The sequence below is a fragment of the Monodelphis domestica genome, chromosome 2 (assembly GCF_027887165.1).
Source record: "Monodelphis domestica isolate mMonDom1 chromosome 2, mMonDom1.pri, whole genome shotgun sequence".
NCBI lineage: Eukaryota > Metazoa > Chordata > Mammalia > Didelphimorphia > Didelphidae > Monodelphis > Monodelphis domestica.
The window spans coordinates 60,556,282-60,570,847 of record NC_077228.1 but is presented as its reverse complement, the minus strand read 5'-3'; the positions used below and the strand labels follow the sequence as shown (position 1 = coordinate 60,570,847).

Below are 14,566 nucleotides of genomic sequence, written 5' to 3'. Positions count from 1 at the left end.
AGGCAAGCCTAAGGCATTTAGCTAAGGCACCGATTTCTACAGCTTCAAGAAGGCTATCTGTTTTGATTAGGCTTGTAAAACCCTAGTAAAGAAGACATCATTAGTTATTTTCATTATGGTTTAAAAAACATTAATATTAGAAATTAGAGATGGGTATTAGATAGGGAAGGGACCTTTTATAGATCATGAGTCGGCAAGTGAGCAAAAGAAAGATGGAGGTCATCTTAATTGAATTCTTTCATTTGACATATATGGAAACTGAGTCCCAGAAAGTTGAGCTACAATTATTTACTAGAAGAATTAAGACATCTTTCCAGGTGTTCTGCCACCAAATTCAGTCAGTGACTTTTCATCAGACAATGTTACCATTATAATTAGCAAATATTTATAAAAATCCATATACTGTAGCTTTTTAATTCACCTAAATATTGAATTTTGGGGGCATCCTTCAGTAAATTATTCCAAGCTCAGTAACTATTAACACATTTCCTCCTTAGCTCACCTATCACTCCAGTCACAACTTGTACCATTTGGAGAGAATGGTTTACAAATGTTGACTATTCCCAATACTTGTCAACCAGTGACTTCTGAGTATTCTGAGTCCTAGCAGTATTTTAAAAGCTCTTAGGTGGTTCAAAGGGTTATTGGCCTTCATTTCTTTAGCTCTTGCCTCAAGCATGCGATAGACCACAAGAGAAGGTGAAAAACGAGGTATACTTGTAGAATTGGCATTGCATTTGAACTAATTAATCTTCATGGTATCCTATACATTCCTGAAGGGAAAAAATAGCTAGAAAAGTTAAGAGCCAAGTTTAAAAGAAAAAAAAATCTCAACAACTTAGAATGTTTAAATTGCTATTGACCTAAAAACTAAGGATTTAAATATTTTCCTTCCTGTCTCTTAGATTTTAGGCTCCTTGAGGGCAGCAACTGTTTTTTGCCACTTTTTGTACCCTTATCACTTAGTATGGGTGCCTGATACATAGTAGATGCTTAATAAATATTGATTGATTGACCTATTAGAGAAAATGATCAAATGTATCTATATATTTTATTTCTTTTTGTCAAAACTTGTGTACTCAAAGGAAGAGTAGTGATTTTTCACTAGTTCCAGACCTATTTACTCCATTGACTTTCTTTATTATAGGCAAAGCTTCCTACCTGTCTCCTTTCAAGGTTCATTTTAAGGCTAGACTCAAACTCAAGGTCTTTCTTTTTCCCTTCAGTGATTTGCATTCTTTCCCAGTTCCTGAATGTATTTATATTTCATTCAATTTGCTTATTTGTATACATGTTGTTTCCCTCAGTAAACTATGATCACTTCTGAGAGTCAGGCCATTTCTATTTTTGTCTTTCTGTCCCCAGTACTGCCCTAAGACTTTTGGGACCCCATATAAAGAATATGGAAACTGAACCCCCAGAAAGTTGAGTTACAGTTATTTATGTGACTGCTTTTTAGAGGCGATGCTGATAACTGGAGTAAGCCTCCAGGTGGGGAGATTACCAGTCATTTACTACCCCTACCTAGGTCTCCATGGACATGTGGTACTGCCATTGCTTCTGTTCCTGTCATTTCTATTCTTTCCTATCTTGGTGGATGGCATATTGGAGGCAGAATGGTTGGTCTGAAGATTTGAGAACTTTATAAGACTGAGAGAGCACCAGGGTTCTAGGAACTAAATTCTATGCTAAAGTTTTCAGGGAGTCATGCCCAATGAGGAATGTGAAGCCCCCCAAAAGGGGCTTGACCGAGCCCAGTAGCTGTTTGATACCATGTTTTTGCAAACATAAAAATGACATTATTCATTGGGTGTACCTCATTTCTGAGGATATAAATGGAAAAATAGACATAGGACAATTTAGACTAAGGAGTGAGGAACAGCATATGTTGCAGAATCTATCTTGGTCCATTGATGGGATTTTAATTTTCAAGTCTGAAGTTCTGTTGTCAGTGGACCACTGTTATGGGCAAGAGTTTTTCCTCTGCCCCTCCAACCCCATTCCTTCCTCTTGCTGATCCTTTGTTCTTTTGCTCATGGTGAAGCCCAATGGGAAATGGTTCACATCAGTCTCACTACAATCTCTTAGTGCTTATTTGTTGCGTGACTTCCCACCAGTCTCCCCACCCCTCCAAATCACAGTTCCTTCATTGGTTTGGCTGTGGTTAGGAAAACACTTCATAAACCTGAAGATGCTATTGAAATATGAGCTCTTATCGCTGCCCTGTTTTTGAATTTCAGGACTGATTGGTTCCAACACTGATTTCTGAGAAGATTGGACTGAGAAATTCAAAAGAAACAGAAGACAGAATAAACCCCTGCTCACAAGAGGTTTACAGTCCCCTCTTGTAAAGATCCACTTGAATAAACACAATTTGCAGATGATTGGAGGCAGAGGACTGAGGTTTTACTGCAGCTGATATGTGGCTCTATAAAACTCTTCTTCGGTAGCTGTTCAGGCTGTCACGTCTCTCTGGCAGAACAGCAAGGAAACCTTTTCTAAGCAAATTAATAATATGTCTATAAACAACAGAGTGCAGGGCGCATACTTAGCCTACTGTAGGAACAGGCAATTAGCATATAATAAAACAAATAGATGCTGCTAATTACAAATACATTATAACTATTCATCAAAGCATGCCCATCAGAACCTCTCCCTGGAAACAGCTCAAGTTACCTTATGTCTGTAAAAAATAAGGGTATAGAGTGACACAGTGAAGAGTGATTGGACTTGGAGGCAGACAAGGAAGGCATGGGTTTGGAGCTAACACTGATTCATGGGCAAGCCAACATTGTAAATGAGTAGAATGGAGACTCCTCTGGAGCTGAGATTATTTGGTTTTTGCACACCTCCCATCAAGCATGGTGCATGCAAGCCCTTTTATAAGTGCTTTTTGAATGCATAGATGATTAAATGCCACCTTTTTCTGAACCTCCATTTCTCCATTTGTAAAATGAATTAGGAATCTGTGTAACCCCTAGAATTGATGCATCAAATGAGATATTGTTATTGCTGCTGCCATTCTTAATTATAGTTAGTTATAGGGCAGAGTGGATAGAATTCTGGACTTGGAGTCACAAAGACCTGAGTTCAAATTCAGCCTCAGATCCTTACTAAATCTGTGACCATAGGCAAGTCATTTAATCAGATTCTGCCTGAACTGTAAAATGGGGGTGTTAATAACGCTTGCCTCCCAGAGTTATTGAAAAGGTTAAATGAGATATTATTTGTAAAACTCTTAGCATGATGGCTAGCAAATATCATTGCTACTCAATCAGTTTAAGTTGTGCCCAACTCTTTGTGACCCCATTTGGTGTTTTCTTGGCAGAGATACTGGAGTAGTTTTCCATTTTTTCCTCCAGCTCATTTTATAGATAAGGAAACTGAGGCAAATAGGAGTAAGCGACATGTCCACAGTCACAAAGCTAGTAAATGTCCGAGGCTAGACTTGAAGTCAAGAAGATGAGTCTTTTTGACTCCAGACTCAGTAACCCTATCCACTACTTTACTAACTGCCCCATAGGTAATGATTGAAATTCTGTAACAGCAGAATTCTAAAATTAGATAATAGGAAATCAATTCTAGTTGGTTGAACAGAGACTGATGCAATAGTTATTTTAATAACATTTTATTTTCCTCATTTACATGTAAAAACCATTTTTCATTTCTTAAAATTTTGAATAAATTTTCTCCCTCTCTTCTTCTCACTTCTCCTCTCCTCCTTGAGACAGTAAGCAATCTGATATAGATTTTACATGCGCAATCATGTAAAGCACTTTTCTATCTGCAATAAAATTATTAATGGGGTAGAGGAAAGAGCTCTCAGCTCTGCTGCTAACTTGATGTGTGTGATCTCTCAGACTTGCTTTCCTCATCAGTAAAGTGAGGGGCTTAGACTAATTGATTTCTAAGATCCCCTCCAACTCAGAATTCTTATGTTCTGTAAGAATGATCTTATGTTTATGCCTTTAGTCATATTTCATTTTATAATTCAGACAAAGCCTGCCTCCTGGAAGTAGGGCAATAGAGGGTTCAGAGTTGGGAAGAAGGGCAATATCATGTTCAGGGAACCATGTAAGCTCAAGGGATATTTCTCCATGACCTTCAGGAAGAATTGGGAGTATAAAGAGTTGGCAAGAACTTACCACCTTAATTCTTAATTCATGAAAACAACTAGTACCAGTTCTTGGAGCTCGGAGTTGGAAGGAATTAGCCTGGACCTAAAATATTCGTCCATCTAAGAGGAGTTGAAACCTGAGAATGTGTCCTATGAACTTGAAGCTTTCTCATGTTAAAAAGAGACCACATCTTGAGGTATCTTCTAGTCCTGAGATCATGAGACCATGGGAATAGTTGAGATGAATGTGATCCATACTTTTATTATTTATTTTTGGGACATAGCCTTTTAAAAAAATTCTATTTAATTAGTCAATTTAGAACAGTATACTTTGGTTACAAGAATCATATTATTTCCCTCCTCTCCTTCCACTCCTTTCTGTAGCTGATGTGCAATTCTGCTGGGTTTTACATGTGTCCTTGATCAAAACCGATTTTCATTTGTTGATGTTTGCACTCAGATCTGATCCATACTTTTAGAATGCATGGATGATTGAAAGGAGTCACAATCTCTCTGAACCTCCATTTCCCCATTTGTAAAATAAGTTTAGGAATACCTATAGTCTTTAACTTTCAGGAATGCTGCATCAAATGTCATATGGTATTGTTATCCTTGTTCTTAATATTAGTCCTTTGGCCAGATTTATTAATAGGCAACACATTTCTCATAGTTTGGCATACTCAGCACTTATATATTTCTCAGCATTAGTAAATATAGGATGAATAATCAAAATTGTGGCAACTTACTATATAATTTCAGAGCTGGAAGAGACTTTAGAGATTACCAGTTTCCCCACTTTACAGAGAGGGAAACTGAGGCTTAAAGCAGTGAAGTTATTTGGCCATGTTCATGTAGCTAGTTAGTGATAAAACCGACTGTGATAGGTATATAGTGATAAAAATGATTGTCTAATGGTGATAAATAAAAGGTGATAAAAATGTCCCTGGACAGAATCATGGGATGAATGGCAGCTGCCAACAAAAAATAGTAGAATTCATTAATAAATTGCTTTATTCATTAAAAAAAGTTCATATCCAAGTTCAAACTTATGTAGGTAGCTAATGTTAACTTTGAGAGAAGAATCTGTATCTAAATCTAGTAATATCTGGATTCTAATGTTATTGTTTAGTAGTTTTTCAGTCTCATCCAACTCTTGGTGACCTCTTTTGGAGTTTTCTTGCAAAGATACTAGAATGGTTTTCCAATTACTTCCCCCCATTGAATTCTAATATCTTTAATGTTGTCATTAATAGCAGTGCTTCTTTTTAAATTTTATTTTAAAATATTTTTCCATATTTACATGATTCATTTTCTTTCCCTCCCTTTTTCCTTCCCCCATCCCAGGGCCAACAAGCAATTCTACTAGGTTGTACAAATGTTATCACTTGATATCTATTTCTATATTATTCATCTTTGCTATTGAGCGATTTTTAAAGCCTAAACCCTAAATCACATACCCATACATATGAGAAGTGATAAGTCATATTTTTTTTTCATTTCTACCCATGTAGTTCTTTCTCTCAATGTGGTTAGCATTTTTTTTTACTTATGTCCTTCAGGAGTGTCCTGGCTTGTTGCATTGCTACTAGTGGCAAAGTCCATTACATTGGATTATTCCACAGTGTTTTACTTTGTGTGTACAATGTTCTTCTGGTTTTGTTCAATTCACTCTGCATCAGTTCATTGAGGTTCTCCCAGTTCATATGGAAATCCTCCAGATCATCATTCCTTACAGCACAATAGTATTCCATCACCATCATATGCCACAATTTGTTCAGCCATTCCCCACTCAAGGGACACCCCTTAATTTTCCAACTTTTTACCACCACAAAGAGTGCGACTATGAGTATTTTTGTACAAGTATTTTTCCTTATTATCTCTTAGGAGTACTAGCTGCCTAGTAGTGGCAGCTAGATCAAAGGGTATGCATTCTTTTAAAGCCCTTTGCACATAATTTCATATAGTCTTTTAGAATGGCTGGATTCATTCACAACTCCACCAGCTATACATTAGTGTCCTGATTTAATAGCAGTGTTTCTGTGGGTAAGTTACTCTTAAATTCTCAAAGTATCATTTGCTCATCTGTAAAATGGGAATAATAATACATGCATACATACTTATGAAGCTGTAAAAGAATAGTACTTTGTAAACATTTAACATGCTAAAGGAAGGATTAAGTAGAGATCACAGAAATAATAATCTCACTGTATGCTAAATTGGTCAGACGACATGTAGGATACTGTGTGTGTGCTGAGCGAGACATTTAAGGAAAGACCTTGACAACAGAGAAGGATACCGAAGAGAAAAATGTATGAAAAATAGTTGGAGAAATGCTTACCCTTAATAAGCAAAGACTAAAGGTGCAGAGGTGGGGAGGGATGATCACTACCTGCAAATACTTGAAGGATTATTATTTAGAATAGGGATTAGATTTATTTTTCTTTTTCCTAATGATCTAGGATCAATGGATACAACTTGCTGCCTTTTTTTGTATTGAACTGATTTGTAATAAATATGTGAGTAATTTTTAAAGTATGAAAAATAGACATTTAGAACCATTCTCAAAAAGCTCATCTGTAAAATGACACCTACTTCCCAGGGTTGTTGGGAGGATAAAATGTTAGCTACTACTGTTATTATGATCATTAATAGTTTCCATGCTATGCCCAAAGGGTGCTAAAAGACTGTCTGCCCTTTGATCCAGCCATAGCACGGCTGGGTTTGTACCCCAAAGAGATAATAAGGAGAAAGACTTATACATGAATATTCATAGCTGTGCTCTTTGTGGTGGCAAAGAATTGGAAAATGAGGGGATGCCCTTCAATTGGGGAATGGCTGAACAAATTGTGGTATCTGTTGGTGATGGAATACTATTGTTGTCAAAGGAATAATAAGCTGGAGGAATCCCATGTGAACTGGAATGACCTCTAGGAATTGATGCAGAGTGAGAGGAGCAGAACCAGGAGAACATTGTGCACAGAGACTGATACACTGTGGCACAATCTATTGTAGTGGATTTCTCTACTAGTAACAACACAATGAGTTAGAACAATTCTGAGGGACTTATGAGAAAGATGCTACCCACATCCAGAGAAAGAACTGTGGGAGTAAAAACACAGAAGAAAAACAACTGCTTGATCACATGGTTGATGGGGATATGATTGGGGATGTAGACTCTAAATGATCATCCTACTGCAAATATCAATAATATGGAAATAGTTCTTGATCAACAACACATGTAAAACCCAGTGGAATTACTTGGCGGCTATGGGAGGGGGGCTGAGGGGAAGGTAGGAAAAGAACATGATTCTTATAACCATGGAAAAATATTCTAAATTAACCAATTACATAAAATCTTCCAATAAAAAATTAATTAATTAAAAAAAGATTCCACAAAGAAACTTCTTGGTCATTAATAAGGCATATTATGGAAAGAATTCTTACATTCCTCCTCCAAAGGTACCAAATCTCACTACTACTGCAAGCACCACCCTCCTACTTCTCCCTTTCCCACTTTCCTCTCTGACTTGTATTTCTCCCTCAGTATGTAAACTCCCTGAAATAAGGAGTTGTATTTGCTTGGTTGTATCCCCCAGGATTTAGAACAGTGTCTATAACATGTTAAGAACTTAATGAATGAAGCCTTTCTGTATGTATAAAGCTACAACTATCCCTGAAGACATTCTCTATTCATGCCCCCCCCCCAAAAGGTAAGGGCAGGGGATAGGGATTGTGAGTTAATTTTATAGCTTTATTTCTTCCTCTGTACAGATCATGCTTTATATTAAAATTAATGACTGGAAGACCCCAGAGTCCATACTATCTCTAAAATAATACCACTTTTTTGAGCTGTACTCTCCAAGAATATATTGGGAAAATTCACACTTTTGTCTGTTTATAGGGAGAGAAACTGAGGAATTGAACTTGAACTAAGTGCTCCATGGGATCTCAACAGACACCACAGAGAACTCAGGGCTAGCTCTCTCTTTCTCTCTCTTTGTTGTCATATGGCACCACCCCAATTGAATTGTAAATTCCTTGAGGATCAGGCAGTGTTTACATCTTTGTATTCCCTGGGGCCTATCACAAACCCTTCTATATAAAAGATGCTTAATAAACATTTATTGGATGAAATGACTATAACATACTTTCCTACATTACACATGTTGTTGAAAGTATCCAAGTTCTCAGTCCAAGTTATAAAGAGACATATTGTGCACAATGTGTGCACCAAATTCAATAATAATATGGGAATTTGTCTTTTTTAAGATGTCAACTCCTTAAAGGCAGAAGCCATATTTTTCATTTTTTTGCTTTAGTGTCAATTCTGGCTAATAATCTGACTTTTCCCTCCCTACCTTGTAAAGTAATTACACAATATTTTTACATTCTTTCCATGTATAATAACTATGAAACCTTGAAGCATATTTTAAAAAATCATGCCTGGAATGTCCTATACCTACCTTCATCTTAATCTGTTGAAATCTTTATTACCCTTTAACAACTAATATAAAACTCACCTTTTCCATGATGCCTTCTCTGATCTGTCTTCTTCTTTTTATATAAGAAATAAATGCTCCTTTCTTCAAATTGGCATCACAATTCATATAACTCAACATAATACATTCTGTTTGTCATTATCATGTAGTTTTTCATGGCTATGCACAGAGGAGGGAGTGCTGGATTTGGAGTCAGGAATACTTGGATCCCAGTATAGTCTCTGACACTTATTAGTGGTGTGTGACCACAGGCAAATCATTTAATCTTTCTAAGCCATGGGGAATGTTCTAATGCCAAGTTATAGATGGGAGGTCCTTTATATATTGACTCCTACAATTACATATATATGTATATGTCAACTCTCATTTGCTAGATTATAAATTTCACAAAGGCAGGGAATATGTCTTAATTTTCTTTGAATCCTTTCTTTATACCTAAAACAGGTTTCTGAATGTACTAAGATCCCAAGTCCATAGGTTTAGAGATAGAAGGGACGTCAGAGGTCATCTATTCCAAACAATTCATTTTACCAATTAGGAAACTCAGACCCAGGGAAGTGATTTGGCTAAGGTCACAGAGATGGTAGCATGACTGGTTGTAGAAGCAAAGGAGGAAGAGATGACATTTCAGTGCTTGGAACTTTCATCTTACTTACTCCCATCTAAGGCATCATTGCCATCATCATCATCATCATCATCATCATCATCATCATCTTCATCATCATCATCATCATCTCAAGCATTTCCTTAGTACTTAATATTTGCAAAGCATTTTACATAGAAGTCATTTGATCTTTGCAAAATCACAGGGAGATAGGGACTATTATTATCTTCACTTTACAAATGAGGAAACTGGGGCTGAGATCATTTAAGTAACACATAGCTTGCTAAGGATCATACACATGGTTAGTGCATAATGACAGGTTCTGAATTCAGGTTTTCATGACCCCAGGGTCCACCACTCTACCTACATGGCATCAATATATGCATATTTTCTCAGTATTCCAGCTGTAATTGTACAAGCAAAGCAAGAGAAGCCTGTCAGCAATATGAAGACTTTTTTTTTATCAGACATTTCTTCCCAGAATCAGAAGAGAATACTGGAGGAGGGAAAAAGTAGCCCTGCCAGTGTTCTCTGAGAAAAAAATAAATAGAAGAATATAGTGATCTAGATAAAAGAGGTAATGGTTTCTCCAGCTTGTCAGCATCAGATCTACCTTGCCTATGGGCAGCTCACTGTTCCAGAGGTTGCTTGGTTGCAAAAGCCTAGCCAATGGGATCTTTTATTCCAAGCTTACAGTGAGGCACAGGTGGGGCTTTGAAGAAGTCAGAATTGGACACACAGGAGTCTTCTCAGTCTCTTGATCAGAATTCTGGTGTCCAGCAGAGAGCTGGGTCTGTAAAAACAGCAGGACCTCAGCATAAAATGTGCCTCCTACACTGTCCACAGCTGTCCTTAATTGTTCCTTCCAGTTCCTTTTCTCCCTTTCAAATATAATACCTTCAGAGAAGCTCATACCGGGCTGGAGAATAATTCAATTCGATGCAATTCAATTCAACCAATATTTCATTATGCAACAGGGCATTATCTTTATAGAACATGGCAGGTAAAAAGAATGGAAAGAAGGCAATAAGCATTAATATAGTGCATACTATGTGCTAGACACTGTGCTAAACACTTTAAAATTATTATATAACTTGATCCTCAAAATAAGCCTGTGAGACAGGTAATGTTATTATCTCCATTTCACAGTTGAGGAAACTAAGACAATCAGAGGTTCAATGACTCATCCAGGAGACATACAACTAGTAATTGTCATATACAGAGAGAATCCAAAAGTTTTAGTGTAGTTTTAATTTTTGTAGCTTAAAATCACACTAAGACTTTTAGGACAACCTATATAGAGATAGTCACTCCTCATGTTTTTTTTAAACCCTTACCTTCCATTTTAGAATCAATACTGTGTATTGGTTCCAAGGCAGAAGAGGGATAGGGGCTAGGTAATGAGAGTTAAATGATTTGCTCAGGGTCACACAATTAGGGAATGTCTAAGGCCAGATCCCCCTCTTCATCTTCAGGGGAGAAGGAATAGTTTGTCTGGGGGAACCTCGACGGAAAGGATGTATGCGAGCAAAAAGAACATTTGGCTTAATATCAGTTCAATTGTGGCCTTAAGAGAGTTAACCTAAACAATTGGAGAAGTGTAACAATGGATGGAGTGCTAGGCTTGGAGTCAGGAATATTTGAGTTTTAATCTTGCTTCAGGAATTCACTTAAAAGTATGACTTAGGTAAATCATTGTCTGCTTCAGTTTCCACATTTGTATAATTGAGTAATAATAGCACCAACCTCTCAAGATTGTTGTGAGGAACAAATGAGAGATAGACAGATAGATGGAAGGTAAATCTTTGTTAAGTCTTTAAGTGATATATATTTATTATTAGGCAAGTCATTTTTACCTCTTAGCTTCAACCTCAACTGCAAAAGTGTAATAATAATATTTATACAACTATCTCATGAACTTGCTGTGAGTGAAAGTGCCTTTCTAAACCCTTAAAGTACCTTAGAAATGTGGGTTACTATTATCCAGAAGCCAAATATTGTAAATATGGCTCCTTGTTGGCCTTCTTCTTTCCCTTTCGACCTTGTGTTGTGGAAGGAGACTTTTTCCTTTACAATACCCCCCTCACCCCCCAGTTCCCAATATTGGCCAGCAATGTCAAGTTCTACAGATTCAAGTCTCTTCTCCTTTTTGAAAATGGGGACAATATTTTCCTATCTTCAGTTTTTTTGTGACTTCTTAACTTCTCTATAATCTTTCAAAGGTCACATTGATGGCAATTCAGCAGTCATAACTTCCCTTTCTTCTAGAAACCTAGAATGCAGCTTTTTCCGATCTAGTGACTTCAAAGCATCAAGGTGCTCTTTTCCTGTTTCTTCACTTGATAATCATTTCTGTTTTTATCCTTTCTCTTCTGAGAGACAAGGAAAATGAAAGATTCCTGTTCCTAGAATCTTTTGGATCCATAGTGTATTCAAAAAGATTGCTTACCACTTCCCATTTTCCTCTTAACTTTCCCTTGATAAGCTAGAATTAGTCCTGGTATATCATAACAATGCAAAAAAGACATTTACTTAAAATAGAAGGTAAATAAGATATTAAAGTAACCACAGTCAGCCCATTATTATTATCCAAAATTATCTCCTCCCGTAAATTTGGTCCTGGTGCAAGATGTCTAGTGGTCTCTGTTGTCCTTTCTAGCTTCCCAAGACAGCAGGCAGTGTGTTAGGTAAGTGATTCAAGTGACAGCATTAATCTTTAGTACTAGGATACTTAACTTGGAAACTAGGCAGTCACAGAGATCCTTGACCATATTCTCATGATCATTAAAAGAGGTCCAGGCAGGATCACAGAAACCAGATAGTTGGAGATCATTGCTTCTCAAGAAATGGTGGTTTGAAGGGATGTCCTTCAATTGGGGAATGGCTGAACAAATTGTGGTATCTGTTGTGGTGAAATACTATTGTGCTGAAAGGAATAATGAACCAGAGGAATTCCATGTGAACTGGAATAACCTCCAGGAATTGATGCAGAGTGAAAGGAGCAGAACCAGGAGAACCTTGTACACAAAGACATACATGGTGGCACAATCGAATGTAACAGACTTCTCTACTAGCAGCAATGCAATGATCCAGGACAATTCTGAGGGACTTATGAGAAAGAATGCTATCCACATCCAGAGGAAGAACTATGGGAGCAGAAACACAGAAGAAAAACAACCACTTGATCACATGGGTTGATGGGGATATGATTGGGAATGTAGACTCTAAATGATCATCCTAGTACAAATACTAACAATATGGAAATAAATATTGATCAATGATACATGTAAAACCCAGTGGAATTGTGCACTGGCTATGGGTGGAGGAGGAAGAGTGGAGGGAAAGAACATGAATCATGTAACCATCAGACTTCTCTCCATTTATTCATATAGCTTTTTACCATTCATCCTGGACTCTGACATTTTTTCCAGCCCATCTCTTCTTCATTGGCTTACTTATGAGAGTTCTTTCCCATTCTTCCTGAACTTCCCATACTGGAACTATGCATCAGTTAATCTGTCAACAAGCATCCAGTGATGCCTCACACCGGCAAACTCCACAAAAGGCTATATCTCCTTTATACAAACAAGGGATGAATGATTCTTTCTTCTTTGTTATGTATTATCATCACCACCTGATTTAAATTGGTTATTTTGTATTCTTTGATCTGCCTCTTGGCCCTGACAAAATTAAAAGAAAATAGTAACATTCATCATCAGTCTCCTGTCACTATTTTTATAGACTTCACCATACTTATCTTTCTTTTTGCTAGTAGTTGCAATCCCAACCCTTAACATAGTTCCTGGAACATAGTATACTCTTAATAAATGCTTGGTGACTTTAAAATCTATAAAGAGGAGGAGTAAGTACCCATTAATTGGAGAATGGCTTAAAATTGAGGAATAGCATTCTTATATAAGAATAATAAATACGAGAAATTAAAAAATCAAAGGAAGTCATATGAATTTATACAAAGTGAAATAAGTAGAATTGTTCTTCAGCCTTTGTTTTCAAAGAGAATCTGTGATGTCTTGACTTGAGGGTGATTTGGATTTAAGAGAGGCAGAGTTGCATGAAGTCATCAGCCTCACTCTCTTGCCAGAGTCACTAAAGTCCAGTGGTAAGACAAAAGTTAGGATGACTGGCAATGGCCCATGATGCAGTGTTCAATGTATGGCCAAGCTCTAGGTGCTTCAGTGCTTTCACGGCTGCCTGTTTTACTAGAGGGAAGTCTTTAAATGCTTGGGATAGAAATTCCCCTACCTAAGCAATGGACTTGGGACCTGTTGGCTTCTTTCAATCTGGTTTAAACTATCTGCTGAGGGGGTTTATGAAGGTGTGGGCACTGAGCATGCTATAGCTTCTTGGAGCCACAGGTGAGAGCTGGAAGAAGGTGGACACCAAAGGTGAATGAATAACCCTGAAAAGGACTTAGCAAGCCCTCCCACCAGAGGTGCCAATCCTCCCTGAACACTTCATACTCACCAAGTAGAACTAAGAAGGAGGGATACAAACATTTATTAAGCACCTACTATGTGCTAGGCACTATGCTAAGCACTTTAAAAGTATTATCTCTTTGATCTTCATAACCATGAGAGGTCAATGCTATTGTTATCTCCATTTGACAGTTGAGGAAACTGAGGCAGACGTTTAAGTGACTTCCCCAGAGTCAAACAGCTGTGCCACGGTCAATTTGGATCCAGATCTTCTTGATCAGTGCTTTAGCCACTGTGTCACTTAGCAGCCTCTGGAAAACAACATATACAATGCCAATAATAATGTGGTTACAAAGAAAAAACAACTAGACACTGGGCAATTGTAATGACCAGGCGTCCTGAGGAAAAGTCGAGAAATTCACCTCTTTTCTTTGTAGTGTGAGGGATTAAAGGTATGGAACATTATATATACTGTCGGATGTGGTTGACTTGTGTTTTGTTAAATTACATTTTAATTTCTTCTCCTTTTAAGTTTTGCTACAAAGTATAATTCACTTAGAAGGAGATGGGGGAATATATTTGGAAATGAAGGAATAAAAATAAAAAAAATTAGTGTTTGTCAAGTTCCCTATTTATTTATTCTATTCTCTTTAGGCAACCCTCCCTTCCTTTTAAAAAAATAATTCATTAGGATTTATTTGTGTTTGCTTCCAAAATTTTTTTGAGAGCTTTTGATTCTTCCTAGGTCCTAGTTCCCATGTATAATTTAAGGTTATGGGAGCCTGCCTATACTTTCTTCTGCCCCTAAAGCATGTCTCCCTTTTGAACCTTATGTTTTTGTCCTGGTCTGTTTGGGCTGTCAAGGTAAGATTTGATAGGTGGCCAAGGATGAAAGCAATGTTTCTGGTGT

General features: G+C 37.2%; 1 long non-coding RNA gene across 1 annotated transcript in view; it reads left to right on the top strand.

The window, feature by feature from the left end:
* LOC103102319 (uncharacterized) overlaps nt 1-2,384 on the top strand; it is a 43,427-nt gene extending 41,043 nt beyond the window's left edge. Inside the window, exon 3 of the long non-coding RNA XR_461255.2 lies at nt 2,241-2,384. This is a non-coding gene — a long non-coding RNA (uncharacterized LOC103102319). The remainder of the gene's footprint in view (nt 1-2,240) is intronic.
* Nucleotides 2,385-14,566: the final 12,182 nt, after the last annotated feature.